The sequence below is a fragment of the Tripterygium wilfordii genome, chromosome 21, assembly GCF_013401445.1.
Source record: "Tripterygium wilfordii isolate XIE 37 chromosome 21, ASM1340144v1, whole genome shotgun sequence".
Lineage (NCBI taxonomy): Eukaryota > Viridiplantae > Streptophyta > Magnoliopsida > Celastrales > Celastraceae > Tripterygium > Tripterygium wilfordii.
The window spans coordinates 15,280,774-15,297,505 of NC_052252.1; the positions used below are offsets into that span (position 1 = coordinate 15,280,774).

General features: G+C 34.7%; 2 long non-coding RNA genes across 3 annotated transcripts; one reads left to right on the top strand and one right to left on the bottom strand.

Annotated features, from left to right (window-relative positions):
- Positions 1-5,902: 5,902 nt before the first annotated feature.
- LOC119989924 lies at positions 5,903-7,581 on the bottom strand. The gene is made up of 2 exons (XR_005465913.1): positions 6,648-7,581; positions 5,903-6,303 (listed from the first exon to the last, which is right to left on the bottom strand). It is a non-coding gene; the product is annotated as an uncharacterized LOC119989924 (long non-coding RNA).
- Positions 7,582-14,107: 6,526 nt separating this feature from the next.
- Positions 14,108-16,502, top strand: LOC119989923. Of its 2 annotated transcripts, none has more exons than XR_005465911.1 (2): positions 14,108-14,825; positions 15,525-16,502. It is a non-coding gene; the product is annotated as an uncharacterized LOC119989923 (long non-coding RNA). The 2 variants fall into 2 exon arrangements; XR_005465912.1 differs by having other exon boundaries at positions 14,108-14,727.
- The last annotated feature ends 230 nt before the right edge of the window (positions 16,503-16,732 follow it).

Consider the following 16,732-nt stretch of genomic DNA (forward strand, 5'->3'; position numbering starts at 1 on the left):
CTTGTGACCAAACCAGAAAAGTTTCACCATAATATGTCGTTATCCAACACCTAACAGGCTAACAGCGAACAGAGAAAGTAATAAATAAATCAATCAATTCTAAGATTCCTCATAAGTCATAAACGTCCAGAATAAATTCTACAAGAGCATCCACTAATCATCATCATTATCAAAGCTTTTATTTCAAGAATTTAGGGTCGACTACATGAGTCTATGAAAATATAAACGAAAATCCACCACGTATATTTGTTTTATATAAACATCCACTAATAAACTAAATAAATAATCAGTTCTAACGTTCCACCTAAATATCCTAAATCGATTCCAACATAAGCAAATAATCTATTCTAGACTTACACTTTTGGTACAACACCAAACCAGGCTCCTAAGCAGATAAAACTTATCCCTTGGAAGGGCTTTTTTAATCAATGACTCGATATGTCAGCCAACAGCTCCAGCATATTGACTAAAGCATATTTTGCCTCACTGAATGTCTCATTCAACCCCAAAATTCACGCTTTGTCAATTTTTGCTTTCTTTCACTTAATATTTTTTTAAAAAAAAAGATTAGTATAATTTGCCATACTTTCGTCAACTGCTTAATTTTTTATAATTATAATGCAGCCGATGTACAGTAAGCTGTAAGATTAATGCAGACGTGGACTACAACTCGAGTTTACGCAGATTTTATGTCACGCTGGATCTTTAATTCTTTATTGACAAAATCTTTGCTTTAATTTGATGACTTGTCCCCCACAAGAAATTGACCCGCACATGAGTTACGGGGCCCTGCAGTAGATGTTCTATTGCAGGGCCTGCAATAGGGCTATAATAATTTTTAAAAAGTTATCAAAAAATTATAAATAAAAAGTATTTAAGTCTATGGATTAAGATCATGTATTTTTTTCAAGGCAAAAAAAACTAAATTCATTGAGAAATGATAACAAGTTAAATAGATGTTTGATCCAATGATAGAAAATGCTTCACATTTATATCAATTTTTTATCAACCAATTTATTTTTTTCCCCCTTAAAAATTACATCATGATGATCTAAACAATAAAAACATTACATTTATTATTTTTTGACATTTTTTTTTAAAAACAATTGAAGGCTCAAACGAGCCTACTGAAGGGACGCCCATTTGCGCAAAATAGTCAGCAAATTATGGGCATCCCTCACAAGTCATAGAAATTGCACGAATGGCTCGAGGATCTGCGGGAGGACACATGTCCTATTACCGGTGCACCACCAATCTTTAAATATGTTAAGACTCCCAAGTCCTAACCCTAGAGAAAAGGTGAAAGCTTAAGGTCAAAGAGGCAATAGACAGGTGGATTAAGGGGCAATTATCAATAACGATAAAATCAACAAAATTTATTTTGATAAAAACAATTACAAAAACATTTAAAAATAAGGACACAGATTTGTAAATTACCTATATGCCCATCTACGAAAAATTATCATGGTGATTGGTGCATCAGCGGCTCATCTGGAGCTACAAACTGAAATTAGAAAATATCAACTGTACAGCATACCTATAACTTGCATGGGCCAGACCGTGATCTAGAGCTAATGAGCACCCCAAGCCTCAACTACTGAGCTAGGCCTAGGCCTGATCAGGCCCAATCTACCTCACCTATTAATGATCATGATTCAGAACTTTTTTTCGTTTTGTCACCCGTACAAATTTTTATTTGACATATAACACCCAATTAAAATTAATTTGATATCTAGCATCGTGCCGCTGGTAGAAAGAACGGCACTTCTTTGTCTTTAGTGAAGCCACTATTTACAATAATGGTTCCATTAAATTTAATCGAAGCCGCTGTTTCTATGAGAATGATAACTAATGCCGCTGTTAATTTGAACGAGCTTGTGCAATGGCTGGCCTTCATGTACTCCGATTGATGCCTGAACCAACTAACGTTGCACTGCTATATGCCCAACAGCGGCAACAGACTGCTCAAGACTCTATGGGTAGCGGAAGTGAAAGATTGCACTCATCTTTAACATGGGTGTTGGTTACTGTGATGTAGCCGTCAGTGCTACAGCTGGAGGAGTCTCACAAATAAAAGCTTTAGCGGGAAGTGCTATTGGAGGAGAAGACTTGCTTCAAGAATATGATGCGGTATCTTTTTCCAGAATCGGAGACTATGTTAATGAGACATGGAGTTGATGACATCAAATTAAATCAATGGCAAAGCTCCGAGTTGCAACTCAAGATGCAATCCACACCCTCTCGTTTCAGAATAGTGTTCAGGTTGATGTCGATAGCGGCACCTTTTCTTTTCCGTAAGCCGCTGTTATCAACAGCGGCACCACTAAAGACAAAGCAATGCCGCTGTTGAGAACAGCGGTAAGATGCTAAAAAGCTAATAAATTTCAACTGAGCGTTATATGTCCAATTAAAAATTGTACGGGTGTTAAAACAAAAAAAAACTCCATGATTCAATGATGTTTTTTTCTTGGGACTTTTGGAGGTCGGTACTCTAGATTATACTTAATTGTAAAAAAGTGCAACCACTAAAACATCATTTTAAAAAAGTACATTGGGGATCATCTTTTACCAAAATAACCTCAAATTTGATTTTCTCTCTCCACGAACTGTGATACAATAGTGATACTTTTAAATAGAAGATCCAATTTAGTGTTCAATTTATATCTTTTGCTCATAAAATGATGATACAAATGTTAGAATGTAAATTTGATTGCATTACATGTCTTTCTGGTTCAATTATGTCATTTTAGTGGATTTTTGGTGTTGGTGATACTATAGTGATACATCTCTGCAGCTGTAAATGTTTTTCCAGAACGAGCAAGAGATGTACAAACCAAGAAAAGAAAACCAAGAAAGGAAAAGTAATTAGGAAGAAGAATTATGCATACTGGTTCAATTGTATCATTTTAATGAATTTTTGGTGTTCGTGATACTCTAGTGATACATCTCTACAGTTGTAAATGTTTTTTCAGAACGAACAAGAGAAGTAACCAAGAAAAGAAAATCAAGAAAGGAAAAGTAATTAGGAAGATGAAGTATGCATACTAGTTTAATTGTATCATTTTAGTGGTTTTTTGGTGTTGGTGATACTATAGTAATACATCTCTGCAAAAAAGAATCATACTTCAGATCTGTCAAAAAGAAGCACAGCCCAGATTGAACAACGAAGCACAGTCCAAATCTGTCAAAAACTAAGCAGAGCAACTCGACGTAGTCCAGATCGAGCAACGACGAAGAAGACGATGAAGAGAGGAGAAACTCGGCCAAAAACGGAAAAGAAGGCAACGAAGAACAAATTCAGATCGAGAACCAGAAGAAGAAGAAGAAGAAGAAGAAGAAGAAGAAGAAGGAGAGAAAGAAGGAAATAACTTTTAGTAGAGAAGAAGGAGAGAAAGAGATGACACACTAGAGTTGGATAGTTGGAGGGAGGAGAAGAAGAAGAAGGAGAAGAAGAAGAAGAAGAAGAAGAGTATTGTAGGTATAAACTAAAAAATATCTGAAGTCATATGATCAAATTACCCTTAAATTGCACTTTTTTATAATTTTAAAAATGTCCATGACCTTTTTACAATTAAGTTGTCCAAAGTGCTCTTACTGCCAATTGTCCGTTTTTTCTTCTTTTTTTTATTGGGATAATTGGGTTTATTTGATTCCGCATTCAAAAAGTTAAAAATATTTTTGAGTATTTAATTACTTTTTTTTTTTGATAAGTTGATTCTTTTGTTGTTCAGCTTGGCTAGTGCTTGATTCAGGAATAAATTGAGCCTTTTTGGTGGTGTTAATTATTAAGTTAGAAATTTTTATTTACTTGTAAAATAAATAACAGCCAACTCCTAAACCTCGTATTTAGTTTATCCTTGAAGACTTCTTATAAAATTATCTGGTTATACTATTACTATTTATTTATGATGATCTTGATTATCCATTCCTAACACATGCATTTTATTATGCCCCCACTAACTTGGAATTTTAAATGAAAAGATAAATAAAAAACGAAAAAAACAATATTTGCTAAAGACCAAGTAATTATACATATATAATTATGCCCCACTAACTTTTGATTTGTTTTATTGCAACCATTGGATTTGAAATTGACAAAGTTGATTCACAATTTTGATTCATATATGAGAATTTCTGTGTATATATAAAGATGTCATACTTTCATACACATAAAAAAAACAAAGCCTAACTAATTAAACTATACCAATCAAACAATATACTAATACAAACTGAAGATAGGAAATATTCAATAGAAAATCTTCTGATGACTTCTATTTCCATTTCTATATTCTCCTATATAGCCTAGCTACACATTATGTTCTTCTTACTCTGCAAGAAATATAAAACCAGAAAATATTGTTAGATATACATAATATATATAGATAGATAGATTATTGTAGTGGTCAAAATTAACCGGGCCCAACTCATACAAAAAGGGCAAGACCAAAACGTAAACCCAAAAGAGGCAAGGTCCATAAGCCCAATACAATACAACACAACAGATCAAAACATAAGTCCAAAACAACATGGTCATTAAGCTCAATGCTTCACATTAAGCCGAACATCCGGTAGACAAAAACAAACGATGTTTAAGGCAGATCTAAAGGCTAAAGAGAGACGGCCGATGGACGAACCCGAAGACCGAACAATTATATACTAACGGTTATGTCCAAAAGAGACAACCAACTTTCTCAACTGCTACAAACTTCCTCAACTGTTGCGTAACTGCACAAGACAAGTATAAAAGAGAAACAATCAACCATGGAAAGGGGGTCTGATTTGGAAAGAGATCTTGAGTCTATATTCTTTCTAATAGATATGATCTTTAGTTTGTACTCTTTGTAATAACCACCAAATAATAACATGACTCACACTTTAACACCGTAGATCTAGGTTCAAAGCCGAACCACGTAAATCCGTTTGTTCTTTCCCTAATTCTCTCAAGTCAAACACTTATAATTTTCGATTGTTGAATTCTTGCATCAACAATTATCAAATTAAGCAACCAAAACTTATGAAGAAATTGGGTGTAGCTTGCTAGTTGTATACCATAATTGGGGTGGTGGCGGAGAGTGGGTTGTGTTTGCTGGAGGCGATATGGTTCGAACTGTGGAGGCAGATTTGCTGTTGTTGCAAGCTGAAGCGCACTGCTTGGCTGCTGATCTTCTCCACTGAATTGGAACTGATTCAGCACATACTGATGATGATGTTGCTCTTCACCCTCTAATGCTTATTGACTCCTGGACCAAGCACTCTTGGAACTCCTAGAAGAATGAGTTCTAACATGCGAATCCAATTTTCCACTTGAACCACAAGATGTCCTTCCTGAGTTACAATACTCTTTCTTAAAGTTATTTACTGGCATAAAATTTTTTATCTAGAAATTGAGAGAAAAATATCAATCACCACTACCGTTGATACTAAATTTGATGATATTACCAAAGTAGGAAATTGAGGCTTCAAATCAGATATTTGAAGACAACTCAGAGCGCAGAGAGAGAGAGGGTGAGGGAGAGTCTCTAGGGCTTGTCAATGTCAATTGGGTATGGGGCCTTGGGCTTTCCGGTTTCCACCTCTATAGGCTGGTTAGCAACTAGTGGTCTGTAATATTTTTTTGGGCTTTTGACCCAAACTTTTCAATAGTCAGATGGTCGGGTAATTATCAATCAACAGATTTTTGAGTATTTTGATGACCATCAATTGACCCATCTTTATATGGATCGGGTTAAATTTTCAGTTCAACTTAGTGAGTCGGTTGATAGTTAATTATCGACCTGAAAAAATAGATTGATAATGGATCGATTGGGAGGTAAAGCCTATCCATGCCCAGCCCTATCAAAATTAGGCCTCACATGCTGATTGTCTTTGTGCCTGCTGTCTCTATATATTTACATGATCATTATTACTTCATCAATTCGCAGAAGCCAAGCCTCACCTTGTAAGAAAGAGTAACAGAAGCAAAAAAGAAAAAAGAGGAACATAAAAAAAAATCTTTATTTCTGGTTAAAACTTTGGTTTGCAGGTGTAAGTACCAAAACATCTGATTGTGGAGTAGGCAATGACAACAGAGGACTCTGCAACTTCCCTGCCAAGAAACAAATCCTCTGACTTGCCCTGCTTTCCATACATAATCCTCTGTTTCTTTCCACAGTTGCTTGCGCTCTGCTTCAATCTCTACATATTTTTTCCTCGCTTGCCTCTGCCCCTCTTTTATTCATTTTTGTTCCTGACTGATTTCTGCCATGCTCTTAGCCTCTTAATACAATCTTTTATTTTCCCGTGTAATCTTCTCTTCTGCCCTAACTGCAACGTTAAACAACACTAAACATATAACTAACAAAATAATTACTGCATTTCTGCTGTAATTAACACTTCCTACCTATTACTTGCGATGAACAGCAATAACACATGTATACCAGAACCAATGAAATGAAAACCTACAACATATAGTCTATGTATGCCATGTCATTGACTCAGTGTCTCAGTGTGTCACATCATTTTTGTGTTAAGCTTGTCATGAGTTAATTTTAATCCTTACTAAAGCACTTCTTCAAACAGTTAATGGTCAATACTTGGATGATCTTTTCAGAACCCAAAAAGGGTGTAATTCTACTATGAACAGCATTGATAAAGGTCTGTCAAAATACCCGATTTCGCCTGCGTGATGTTCCTATTGGGAGACGACTTCTCTGCTTACAAATTGTGTACTTGTTTCTTGGAATGGAAGCTGCAGAGTCCTCTATTCTTTAGTGACAGACTCTGTCTGCTGCGTCATCGTTAATTGCTCATCTTTGACCAATCAGTATTGGACCGCTGTTCTTGAAGTAAGTCCACGGTGATATTTAAATGTGGATGCTCTTTAAAGCTAGTTTCCAGAAAACATGGAAACAATATGCAACTTGGAACTGACAGACTTGGGGCCTAATAATGCTTGCTGGGTGCCATATTATTTTCTTTATAATGAAGTACAAGCTGTACGGGGATTGTCTCAAGCTTTCATAGGCAGATTAATGGAAAGTAACATAGGTAGGTAGTGTTAATTAGTGCAGAAATGCAGTATAACGTTGCAGTTTTGGCAGAAGAGAAAATTAAATGGGGAAATAAAGGCTGGTATTAAGAGGCTAAGAGCAGAGATGGCAGAAATCAGTGAGGTACAAAAATGCATAAAAGAGGGACAGAGACAAGTGAGGAAAAAATATGAAGAGATTGAAGCAGAACGCAAGCAACTGTGGAAAGAAACAGAGGATTACATACGGTATGTCGGCTAAGCAAGAGGAGCTATTTCTTGGTAGGGAAGCTGCAGACTCCTCTGTTCTTTACTCTTTAGTGTCATTGCCTCTTCCTCTATCAGATGTTTTGTTGCTTACACCTGCAAACCAAATTTGTAACCAGAAATAAAGATTTCTTTTTTTCCCCGTAATCCTCTTTCTTTGTTTCTGTTACTCTCTCTTGCGAGGTGAGGATTGGCTTCTGCGAATTGATGAAATATATAGAGACGTCAGGCACAAAAACAATCAGCATATGACGTTCATTTTTTAGTAAAGTAAAAGAAGACGATTTTGAAGGAAGTAAAGTAACGACTTTTTTTTTTTTTAGCAAGATAGATAATATAAGCCTGGACTGTTCCTCGGGTTTACATATACGATTTTGTATTACTCTGGTCATTAATTGGCAAAGTCTGACTTTACTTCTTGGTTTGTCCCCACAAGAAATTGACCACCAAAATACTAGTAGACAATAGAAATTTTCTTCTTAGAGCATTCACATTGGTATTTCTTAACAGATTCATTATTTTGTCTACAAAATATCATTTTTTGATAGTTTACAAATTCTCTATTTAACAATCACTGCATCAATATCTCTATTCTAAATCTCTGAAGTATTAAAATATTAGTTTCGTCTTATTTTATTATTCCCAGTGTATATTATATGATTTCAAGTAACAATTATAATATTAACAAAATATATTCTAATTTTTTTAATTTTAGACAAAATAATTAATAAAAAATAATTCATAATAAATTAAAAAATTTTGTTGATTTTAAGCAAAAGTTTAATTGTTTAACAAATACAATGGAGTTTATATTATATTTTTAGAAAATTAATATACAAATCAAAAATAATAAATAGTAAAGTAAAGGTAACCAATATGTGTGAATTTGGAGAATTCATTAAGGTCCACGTTTCGAGAATTTATTGTGGTCCACTTTTTTGATTATTTTATTATTAAATTGAGTTCAGATGATCCTATTGATTCGCCAGAGTTATTGCATCGGAATGGGTCGTCTGGATTTCTCAGACTTACTACAGATACCAATGTACATAGGTTTTTCATGAAATCTGTCGGTTTTACTTGTTATTTTACATACAGATCAACATTTATTGCAACCAATGTGAATGCTCTTGGCCATCAACAACAGACACTCTTAACAAAAACTCTAAATGTTCAGTTTTTGCACATTTTCCACAAATTTACAATTTCTCAAAAAGTACATCCACACATCAGACACTCTAAACCATACTCTAAATCATTTAAATATTACTTTATACAATCATTTTTATTAATTTAAAGTATACATTTTAAACTATTATAGCATAAAAATTCTACGATATTTTTTAATTAATCAACTAACATTAATATTTCCTTTAAACTAAATTTTATTTTTTTATATTTTTATATCATTAATTAATTAATGTATTATTAATGTATTCTAGAAATACAATGATATAAATAAAACTAATTATGGTAGTTCCATTTTTACAAATAGATTAATTTTGGATAGTTTCTGTGTATACAAAAGAGTCTATGTCAGAAAAAAAAAGAGTCTATATTGCAAAGTTGCTTTTGACTAGAAGGGACAAAATTGAATGAAACGAAGAAAAAACAAAAAGATATATTAAAATAATCATCCAGTGTGCTACAGTTCACCCATGGATTTACAGGTTCTCTGTAGCAGAAGGTAAATTTGCAGTCTTGGATACAGTTGCTGATGTAGGTCCAAAATTCAACCAAAACTCATGAAAAACTCCACATTTACAGTGGAGCTTAAGAGTGTGTTTGGTTAGGATTTTCAAAACAGTTTTCTGTTTTCAAAAATTGTTTTAGCTTTGAAAATTCGTTTGGGTGGGAGTTATCGGAAATTATTTTGTAAAACTGAAAACTGTTTTTGATTTTCAAAAACCAAAAAACCAAAACTGTTATTTGAAGTTTTGTAAAATTTTTTCCTGTTTTCTCTTTCGTCTTTCCTTTTTCTCCGTGCAGAATCCTCTACCAAATGAATTTTGTTTTCATCATCATTTCTTAAAATTGTTTTCAAAATCTAATCTTAAAATCAGTTTTTAAAAGCAAAAAACCAAAATTATTTCCAAACACACCCTAAGTTTCCAGTCACTACTGTGGATGGCCTTAGACAAGACAATAGAAAACGAACGGGGCCCGCCCAATACATGTTTCCGGGCAATAGAAATTCTACATAATTATACAAGTCTGACAAGTACGTTTCCAGACGATTTACTGTAAGACATATATACAGCAAGCGTCGACTACACCTCGAGTTTACGCAAGATTTTATATCACTCTCTACTTTGTTTCTTTTTGGACAAAATTCTCAGGTTTAATAAAATGACATGTAACCCATAAATTTGGTAGCTCATAAAAACCAAACAAGTTTATTTCATTGATTTAATAATGAATATTTCCACTCTTTTATCTCATTGTTTATTATCCAAAAGTTATTGTTTTAATATAGATTCTATTGTTTTAGTTCTGAATTCATTTGTTTTTGAAATTCCACTGAAAAAAAAAATAGAATTAAGATTTACCTAATAGAACTCATCTTGTTAGAAAGAGTTTTATATGCTGATTCTGAATATGTAATTTTTTTTAAAAGCTAGTATATATTTTGAGAGTTAAAACGTTTTAAAATTTTATTTAAGAGACTTGAACTCTCATAAACTATCATTATATGAACTATCTAGAATTACTGTTAATTTGGTGGCTTAGTCCCCACAATAAATTGACCCGCAAATAGTCTGCAAATTATTGGTATCTCACAAGTCAGTCTGATCAGGCCCAAGCCACCTCACCTCACAAAGGTCATGATTAAATGAATTTTTTTTTTAAATTTTTTATTGGGATAATTGGGTTTCTTTGATTCCGAGTTCAAAAAAGTTTAAAATATCTTTGAGTATTTAATTACTTTTTTTTTTATAAGTTGATTCTTTTGTTGTTCAGCTTGGCTAGTGCTTGATTAAGGAATAATTTAACCTTTTTAGTGGTGTTAATTATTAATTTAGAAATTTTTTCTTACTTGCAAAATAAATAACAACCAACTATTTTTGATTTTTAACTCCAATCAATTTGGTTCCTAAGCCTCGTATTTAGTTTATTCTTGAAGACTTCTTATAAAATTATCTTGTTATACTATTACTATTTATTTATGATGATCTTGATTATCCATTCCTAACATATGCATTTTATTACGCCCCACTAACTTGGAATTTTAAATGAAAAGATAAATAAAAAACAATATTTGATACCGACCAAACAATTAGATATATATATGATGATGTACAAAACAGGTTTACCTTATCAAACGAATAAGCTAAGTCAGACGGAGCTGGAATAACTTATTTCTCCTTTGCTGGTACATGATCTCTTCCTTCTTTACTGCGTAAGAAGCGAATGTAAGCTTTGGTAGGGCCCCGATGGCTCGTTGCTTCGAGCTTTGCCTCTTCCTCAGTAAGTATTTCAGAGTGCAGGAGTCAGAATGTTTACCTGGCAAAGGTTCCCTTTTATATGAGCTTGAAGTGTTTGAGTTGTAGTTGGAGTCAGACTCTCTCTAATTAGTTTTCCAAAAGGTTTCTCAGATGGTAAATTTCATCTGTATCCCTCTCTAAAGGGGAGTTGGACTCTGTTGAGGGTTAGTGTCCTACTAGGACTCTTCATTGTATGACCTGGTATATACCTACTTCGGTCATGTAGGGACATTACCAAGGTAGCACTTCAGCGTGATAGAAGCAGGCTCAAATTCATTGACTTCGGTATGTCATTTTTGGAGGAACCGAAGTGGGTACTTTAGTTATGGTTGAAGTGTACCCTTCGGCTCTCTCTTCATCCAGGCCTAGCTGACACTTCAATTGTCACGTGGCCTTTTTTATTGGCAGAGATATTTTGATAATATCAATATATATGTGAAAAATTCTCACATAAGAGTCTAAAGTAAGGGTGTAAAATAAGGATATGTATTTACATTATTGATTTGAAACATATGGGATCCAAAGCATTAAGCCCCTTGTCATCTCACTCATCTCCACCATTAAACACAAAACCTTATTTTACACCATATGTGAGAATTCATATATATATATATATATATGGAATTCCTCCTTGTACACCTATTGCACATTTAAAATATTGCTTATATATATGGGTTATGAACTTATGATTTCAGATATGGTGTGGTAGAACTGTAATTCTTGTGAGGGCAGATCAGGAACAAATGGGTTGATGTCAATGCATGCTGTGACTTTCAACCCCACTTGGTATCCCTCCCCTCCCCTGCCAGCCGATGTTTTATGAAACTTTCCAATTTTGGGAAGAGGCAGAAGAGGTAGTAAGGTAGCTACATGCTTACTACAATTAGGCATATATTCAGATCAAGTGACAAAGTGCATGCATTAATCCAAATCCATCACATTCAAAATTCGGGTTAGCTTCAAGAGTGCTAGTCATTAAGTAAGTATTAAATGAGGATAAGGGCGTAATGAACTTAAGAACTCCGAAACTCTGTTGCAATTAAAAATAGGTTTGATGGGATTCAAATCTATCTATCTATATCTATACAATATTATAGAGCAGAAGCTTAGAGAAAGTTCTCCCACATTTCTGTTGTGCCATGTAGGAGAGAGATTTTGTGTCTACCTGCCACATGGAAAATATTATTTGAAAATGTAAATGATGTTTTGGTTCATGGTCTCTTTACTAATGTGCAATGTGAAAGGGATTAATGTAATTCAATGTTTTCTTTGAAACTTTCAAGAGTTTACAAAGTGGTATGTATAATGCCAAGGTGTTGCTAATTTAAGACTCTGTAATGTTGTGGTCTTTTGGTACATGTTTCTTCAATGGTGGACTAAAATTGATTCAATGCATATGAGGAACTAGGGGGTGATAATGTGCAATTCCGACAATTGTTGGGCCAGATTAGTTTGCCCAAAATTTTGACTTTTTAGCACCTTTTTATCCACAACATATCTCAATCTTGACAAACATGTATATGTTAATCTTCACGTCATATAAACTATCATTTCACAATTGAATGTTTTTATATTCTCTTTTTCAACAAAAATATCTGTTTCTCTTCCAAAAGCATAAAAAGACATGTGAAGCATAAGGGAAATAAATACCACAAAATAGAGTGTGGAAACTGTTGTAAATACACACCCTCATACACATCAACAATATTGTTCTCTTTGGATTATCTAGTTCCCATGAATACATCGGGCTCATACGACTTTATTTCTCCTTATGCCCAAGCAAGTGAGCTAGGCCCAACTCAGCCAAGCCTAGGAAAATGTCTTATTTATAGGTAAAGGGTGGGCTTAGCCCTTATAAAGGGCATTGTCACCATATCTTTTAACGATGTGTGACTTTAGACTCCCCCGTACTTGTGGGCTGGGTATGTCAGATTCAACAAGTGGAGTAAAGGTCATGTCCAACTGGACCGAATTGCTCTGACACCATATTGTAAATCCACACCCGCATACACATCAACAATATTATCCGCTTTTGGTTGTCTGGTTCTCATGGATACATCGAATCTGCACCACTTTGTTTCTCTTTAGACCCAAGCAAGTGGACTAGGCCCAACTCACTCAAGCCTAGGAAAATGCCTTATTGTAGGTAAGGGGTGGGCTTAGCCCTTATAAAGGCCATTATCACCACATCTTTTAACGATGTGAGACTTTACAGGAGCAATGCATTTTTTGTTCAGTGTTAGATTTAGTGAAACTTAAAGAAATACATTGGATTGAGTGACTCTGATGTAGTGTTTAGATGGTTGTATTGATCAGGAAATATAAGGCCTCTGTTTTGTTTTGACAAATTGGGTGACTTTATCAATTGTGAGATTAAATGGGCAGTTTGAGGCTGTTATAGAGTTACTTAGATCTCTAATAACTTCCACGGTTGAATTGGGTCTTTTGAATCAAGTTATATATGCTTCTTTGTAGAACCAAATGCCGCCCTAAGGACAAATTAGAGCATAAAATCTTATAATTCATTCCGTGATCATAATTATGTTAGTAACTTGAATAACAAAACTTGTTTCCATAAATAGTTTCACCAGCCCTAAAGCTTGTATATTGGCAAAAAGGTAATTTTCGTCCCTCAATTATGGGACGAGTTTCTCCCTAAGATTTTTTTTTCTCCCATTTTCATCTAACTATTGGAAAATATCATTTTCTTCCTTCAAGTGAGATTAGGGTCGAAAAATACTTACGTGACACCTATATGGCACGCTGGAGAAATCTGATCTAACGAATAATAAGATGTTATGTTAGATTTTTCCATCCCAGATTTATTTGAGGGATAAATGAGGAACTTTCTTATAGTGGGAGGACGAAAAGGGGAGGAAAAAAAAGAAGCTAAGCGACGAAAATGAAACCTGATCAATAATTAAGGGATGAAAAATATCATTTTCCCCTTGTATATATGTGGGAAAAGGATTTATTGGAATTATTCCAGTAATTTCACCAGATCTACACCATTGAATGGTGTGGGTGTAGTGTTGTCAAATCAATGTATTATTGCATTGGATGGTGTAGATTTGGTGAAATTCCTGGAATAATTCCAGCCCCCTATCCCATATATGTGCATCTTCTTCTGATAAAGCGCCTTAATTCCTGGAACTACAAAGTGAAATTAGATCAACTGCTGCTTTTGTGAAGCACGAAACGGTAATATAAATTGTACAGTATGTGGGCCAGGCCGTGATCAAGAGCTAATGAGCACCACAAGTCTCGAGTACCGATTACTGAGCTGGGCCTAGGCAAGGAAAAAAAAAAAAAAAACCCAACCAAGAAAAGAAAACCCAAAACCCAAAATTCAATTACAGCCTTTACAAAAGAAAGCAAGATAAAAAAAAACCCATGGATTTGAGCAAGGGAAAAGAAAGAAAAAAAAAAACCATGGCTTCAATACAGATCTAAGCAAGAGCCTTACAACAAAGAGGTTCGAATATATCAAAAGCGGGCCATGAGACGGCAGCTCACCATCTGTTCGATTCTTATCCGCCGTTTCGGGGCTTTTCTCTCTTTTGATCTGATATATGAGGTGGAAGAGTCGAAGACTCAGTTCATATCAATCGGCTCCAGAGGTGAACAGGAGACCACCGCAGATCAATCCGCTCCAGATATGAATCGGTGACATAGATAACCACTTGTCGGCAACTCGCAACCACCAGAAAAAAACGATAAGCCACCATGATTTACGTTTCTTTTAATTTTTTTTGGTAATTGACTTGTTTTACTCATATAGTTTTGCTGATTTTGATATATATATCTCATTATTGATTGATATATTTGTGCCGTCGGTAAGTACATTACACGATCTTTACTTCATCAATTCGCAGAAGCCAATCCTCACCTCGCAAGAAAGAAGAAAAACAACAAAAAAGAGGAAAAGAAAAGAAAAATCTTTATTTCTGCTACAACTTTGGTTTGCAGGTGTAGTATAGAGGAGGAGGCAATGAATATAAAGAACGGAGGACTCTGCATCTTCCCTGCCAAGAAATAAGTCCTCTTGCTTGTCCGGCTTACCATACGTAATCCTATATTTCTTTCCACAGTTGTTTGCGCTCTACTTCAACCTCTACATATTTTTCCTTCACTTGTCTCTGCTCCTCTTTTATGCATCTTTGTTCCTCACTGATTTCTGCCATCTCTGTTCTTATCCTCTTAATACCAGCCTTTATTTTCCCATGTAATCTTCTTTTCTGCCCAAACTGCAACGTCAAAAAAACACAAAATGTAAAACCAAATAAAAATCATTACTGCATTTCTGATCTAACGAGCACTACCTATATTATTTTTGATGAATAGCAACAACACATGTATACGGAACCATTGAAAACCTACAACATATAGACTATGTATGTTATGTCATTAACTCATTGTGTTATATCATTTTCGTGTGAAGCTTGTCATTAGTTAACTATAATCCTTATTAAAGCATGTCTTTAAACAGTTACTGGTGTATTTCTATCATTAGCAGCATTGATATAGGTCAGTCAAAATACCTGATTTCGCCTGCTCGATGTTCTTATTCGGGGATCTTCTGCTTACAAATTGTGGACTTGTTTCTTGGCATGGAAGCAGCAGAATCCTCTATTCTTTACTGACCATTTAATAAACTGTGTCTGTTGCGTCATCGTTAATTGGTCATTTTGACCAATCAGTCTATCAGAGCAGAAATGCAATAATTTTTATTACTAGTTATATGTTTTGTGTGTTTGACGTTGCAGTTTGGGCAGAAGAGAAGATTAAATGGGAAAATAAAGGCTGGTATTAAGAGGCTAAGAGCAGAGATGGCGGAAATCAGTGAGGAACAAAGATGCATAAAAGAGGGACAGAGACAAGTGAGGAAAAAATATGGAAAGATTGAAGCAGAGTGCAAGCAACTGTGGAAAGAAACAAAGTTGATAGCAAAGCAGAGTGCGGGTATCCAATTGAAGCTAAATCTCATGTTCAAATTAGTAAAAGCAAGAGTTCAGAATGACACTGCTTGGGTTTTAAAGGTTCAGTTTGGGCAGAAGAGGAGTAAATGGGAAAATAAAGACTGGTATTAAGAGGCTAAGAGTAGAGGTGGCATAAATCAGCGAGGAACAAAAATGCATAAAAGAGGGGTAGAGACAAGTGAGCAAAAAAACATGAAGAGATTGAAGCAGTGCGCAAGCAACTGTAGAAAGAGATAGAGGATTACGTATGGTAAACAGGACAAGTGAGAAGACTTGTTTCTTGGCAGGGAAGCTGCAGCCTCCTCTATCAGATGTTTTGGTACTTGCACCTGCAAACCAAAGTAGTAACTAGAAATAAAGATGCATTCTTTCCCCTCTAATCCTCCTCTTTTTTTTCCCCCTGTTACCCTTTCTTGCGAGGGGAGGATTGGCTTAAGTAAAGATGGTGTTTATATAGAGACATCAGGCACAAAGACAATCAGCATGTGACGTTGATTTTTTAGCAAGTAATGGAATACGGTGGCCAAGTGGCAGATAGTAATTCAAAATAACTCTACAAGTCACGCTCACAAGTCGTTGGTATCGATGTACATGAATATATATAGACAAGGAAATGGAGGCGTACTTCAAGCTTTTAGTGGTGGTTCAAAATTTATTTATTTATTTATTTTTGACAGATGGTTATTGTTCAAAATTAAACAACGCAACAATGAACAATGTTGCACAATGTTTAGTTAGATTTCTTTGTAACCCTCCCTTGCTTAATAAGTGTGTATTTTTAATAGTTTATATTAAGCGTATTAAAAAAGCAAACAAAATTCTTGTACATATAATGGAGAGGACAAGACAGCTATGTAGAAAAAAATTGGCCTACCCAACCCCTAAAGAACAAAAGAAAGAGACCCAACTAAAAGAAAAGAGACCCAACGAGATTTTTGTCGGCCTGTTGTGGCGGAGCTATTTATGTTCAATTGTCTTGAAGTATAAACACAAAA